The following is a 4,712-nucleotide window of genomic DNA, read 5'->3' as shown; positions in this document are numbered from 1 at the left end:
CCCAAAACAGAGTGAGGCTGTAAAAACCCACATTCTCTCTCCCAGTCTTCTCTGCTCTCCTCGGTGTCAGCTTCCTTTAAGCGCTGCTTCCCCTCATTGCAACAACATGGCAGCCAGTGCCTATTGGAGCTACATACATCCCTGTCTACATCCAGAAGGAGATAAGGAAAAGCCTCTCCCTCTCATTAGGCTGGCTCAGAACCTCCCTCCACCCTTGGACTAGTAACTATCATCATGGGAATACCATGTGTTTATCAGCTTAGAAATCAGAGTTCCTCCTGGGGCTGGAGATGGGATGGAGACATAGACAAACAATAAGATTCAACAGGAATTGAGGAGACAACCACCAGGGCCCACTGAAAGCTGTCATTGGTTCTTTAATTTTTTTTTTCAAATATGCCATTGATTTGATGAAAAAGCTTCCTTTAAGTAAGTGTCTATAAGATTGTGAACCCACTCTCTATAAGATTGTGATCCCAGTGAGGCAAAACCAGATAAATTAAGCCTGCCTTTGGAAAAACATACTAATACCTAGAGTCAAGATATAAGTAAAAATTTCAATAATTTAGTATAAATGAATTTTCCTTTTTCTCTGGGACTTAGAAACATCGACATGTTTAAAATCATTGCCGAATTTTCCTTTACTGAAGGACAATAAACATGACACATTAAATTCAAATCAATCCTTACTAGAAATACTTCTACATTAATCTCTTTTGGGTTTCATAAAAACCTAGAGACAGGATGGGTATTATTGGCCTCTTTGTTTTGACAAAGAAACTAAGCCCCACCCCGATGAAGGGACCTGTCCAAGATCACATCTGGTTACACTGGCAAATGGAACATGAGTGCAGTTCTTTTTGTCACACCTTCTTGACGTATGCCATGGAAACGGTGGCATCTTTTCAATACTGACACAAGCTCTGGTCTATATGTAACTTCTGGCCTCAGCATGGCAAGGGAGAATGAGGTATTTTAGAAATCCTGCTACATTTGAATTAAAAATCGTTGTGTTACATTTTCAGCAACCTTAATAAAACAGAATAATATGAACAAGAATCAAGTCAGTGTCTGTGTAAAGGATTCCTACAGAAATGTTTTATGGCTAAGTCTCTTCTTTTCATCCCCTGCCACTACATGAAATATTTTTATTATACATGCAGATATAGATACATACACACACATACCCCACAAAATAAACCATGGACTGGTTTGAGGAAAGAAAATGTTTCGGCTCACAAAACTTACAAGTCTAAGATATCTCAACTTCAGATGCTCAAAGAAAGTCATCAGTATCTGATACCTCTCCATCTCCCAGCTCTGCTCTCCTACAGCTGGCTTCACGCCCAAGTTCCACTTGGTGGTAGTAGCCGCCATCTTTCCCAGAACTAAACCTCTGGGTATCAAATCCAAACAAAGGAAGGTGTGCTTCCCTACCAACACTCCCAGAAATGCCTCCTGTGTCCCATGGGCTGTGACAGGGCAACATGCCCATCTCTAAAGCAGTCGCTATGAAGAGAATACAGATCTCTGGTCAGCCAAGCTGGAGTTAAACACCCGCCCCAGGGGCCAGGGCTGTAGTCCACTCCCCCCCCGAAGAAACAGATTGACAGAGAAGGAGAAGTGGTTACCTAGAAGAAAAACAGAGTCTTGTTTAAAAAGAAGGGCGACTTGATGCTAGGAGACAAAATTTAATGTAGCTACTACACTCAGTAAAAACAAGAACTTATTCAGCATTATGAGAAACTTTTCATTGTAGCACTGCCTAAGTAGTGACTTTTTCTCAAGTGTTTTAAGAAACTGCATTATCCATCTTGAATATTCACAGATAGGTAATATTTTCACAGGCAATCTGACCCTGGAACGATAAGGCACCAACCTTAATGTTTGAGGTTATATTTGTATTCGAAGAAACTGACTGATACATATCGTCATTTTTATCTGACAGCTTAAAAGTAATTAACTGGAGGAGACAAAGAGAAAAGAATAAAGCCTCCCCGCTTTTTAAAGGATCTCGGTGTGAAACAGAAAAGGGCCTTCGTTCACGCTGAAGCACTTGTCTCTGAAGCTGAAATGATCTCACTGACAAGTATAAAATCTGGTCATGGGGAGTTTGTAGAAGAACTCAAGCAGAAAGGAAAATCAAAAGCAGTCAAAAATCAAGCCCCCCAAAAACACCCTCGGAGCTGGTCATCAACTCAGAGGTCATTCGGAGAAGTCGCTTTGTTCTCTTAGCACAACTCACCAACTCCATAATAAATGACGTGATCACAGTATCACGGGCACCCGTCAAGTCACACTGTCTTGCTCCATCTGGCCATGATGTGAATCATCCCTTTGTCCATAATATCCATGCTACCTACCCAGTAGCCACTTAGCAGCCATCGCAGTTATCAAATTGACTGTCATGGTATCGCAAACCTTGTGTTCAAGTAACCCTTTTTTTTTTTTTTTACTTAATAATGGCCCCAAAGTACAAAAGTAATGATGCTGGCAACTCGGATATGCCAAAGAGCTGTAAAGTGCTTCCTTTAAGTGAAAAGGTATGTTAGCATAGGAAAAAGCATAGTATATAGGGTTTAGGACTATCCACTGTTTCAGGCATCCCCTGGGGTTCCTGGAACATATCCCCCATGGACAGGGGATAGGAGGTTACTGTGTGTATTTTACTTATCCTTGTTATTTTACTATCGACAGATTAAAATATGTTTCACAAGGACATGAATTTATTTTATTTTCTGCTATATGTGCAGAATCTGAAGCAGTGCCTGGCACATAGTGGACATGAAATAAATACTGGGTAAATGAATGAATAATGAAAGAAGGAAGGAATACATCAGGAACCCAGACTCCTTCCAGCTTCCCACTCCATTCATGTAAAATGAGTCGCTTGTCCTCATGGTCCAAGATGGCTGCTCAATCTTAGCCATCACATCCACATTCTAAGCAGAAGGACTGAGGAAGAAGGAAGAAAGGCATGCCCTCTCTTTATTTTAAGGAATGTTCTCAGAAGTTCAAGAATTATTTTTGTTTATATCCCATTATCCTTAAGCCATAGTTTCCCAACCTTCGCTTTTCGGCCAGATAATTCTTTGCTATAGGAGGTTGTTTTGTACATTGTAGGACATTCGACAGCATTTCTGCTAGCATTCCACCAAATGCCAGTAGAACACACCCATCTCCCCACTTGAGTTATGACAACTAAAATGTCCCCACATATTACTGAACTTCCCATGGGAGGCGGGATCTCCCCTGGTTGAGAACCACTAACTTAAGCTAAAAGAGAAGTGGCAAATATGATCTTTGTTTGTTTCTCAAAGGTAATCATTTTCTGAATATTCTTTATCTGCCATTCATTTTTCTCCTGTCACATACTGGTTTAATGGGATTTCGAATACACTTGTTTATGACTTAAGTTGTTTTGATCCACTTGTTTACAACAAAGAAATGAAGTTGTCTTTAGAAGTAAAGTTGTCTTGATATAAGAATGAAGTAAGTTGTGCCAGGACGTCATTACCTCATCTGTTATCACCAATAAGCACCTAGTAGCTCAGCTGAAAAGGGGCCCCACTGGGGGCTTAGCAATAAGAACGTGTGGAGAAACAACTGTGGCAGGAGGACATTTAGACTATAAATACGGGGAGTTCGTGAGACTAATGTAGTTTCCGCCTCGGAAAGGTGACACTTTGCTGACCTATACAGCTCTCCAAATATCTTGAGATGTTTGCTCTGGCCGTGGCCAAGGCAACTCTTTGTTTGGCTGTGGGGCTAAACTGTATACGGTCACAGGAGTGATAATCCTCGGACAGCCTAGCGGGGCCACCAACACCAGCATCTTCCTTCGATAGCAACATGCTCGAGCAACAAGAGATGTTTATATTGCACTAACAGCTTGAAGTCAGCTCATGGCTGGTTAAGCCATCTCTCTGGAGAATCCAAACTCGTATAAAGTTACACCTCTAATTTTAAACTTTATTCCTTTTACCTCCCCTTGTCTGCAACAATAGTGTGATTAATCCGTCATTTGTTTGGAGCATGTTATTTCTTTATTTGGCTAATTAAGAGAGATTACCCTGTACGTCGGTGAAATTTTTATTATTCCCACAGTGAACCTTTGCCAAATAAATTATCGGCAAAAACAGAATCAGTGTCTGCGTGTAACTACGCCACACAAAACAACACAACGACGCGATGTCTCCTTTTCTTTTTTTTCTTCTTGTCTTTGTACAGATCCTGTGCTCATTCCTTTGTCATCATTACTCTTGAATGAGAGGAATCGTCACTAAATTAAATATTTGAAGAAAATATCTAGGGGACTCACCAAAAACTCTATGCCAAACTAGAAAGAATCCTCTTTGTGACATGAAGTTGTGAGTAAAATTATATTTTTCCAACTTTTCTTTCCCCCAGGCAATGGTGACCAGTAGCTGTCGGGGCTTTTCACAGCACAGACTCTCTCCTCCCCTGCCTCATCTGCAGTCTGTGTCTGGGCATTTGGCCTTATCTGTGGGATTTCTCATTTGGTCCTGCCTGCTGTCCTCTTTACCAGCAAGGCATAGCAAAGTTCCTGCAACGAGTCCTCACATATTCTCGCTGTTCCAAACAAGAATAAGACAGAGACAACTATTTGCTACTAAATGCATCCTCTTTTCTTCTTATATCGGAATGGCTGTATTATTGGAGGTAGCAGCATAACCTGCTAAAAGATTACT

The sequence above is a fragment of the Pteropus vampyrus genome, unplaced genomic scaffold (genome assembly GCF_000151845.1).
Source record: "Pteropus vampyrus isolate Shadow unplaced genomic scaffold, Pvam_2.0 Scaffold31, whole genome shotgun sequence".
Lineage (NCBI taxonomy): Eukaryota > Metazoa > Chordata > Mammalia > Chiroptera > Pteropodidae > Pteropus > Pteropus vampyrus.
This window is presented reverse-complemented; position numbering follows the sequence as displayed.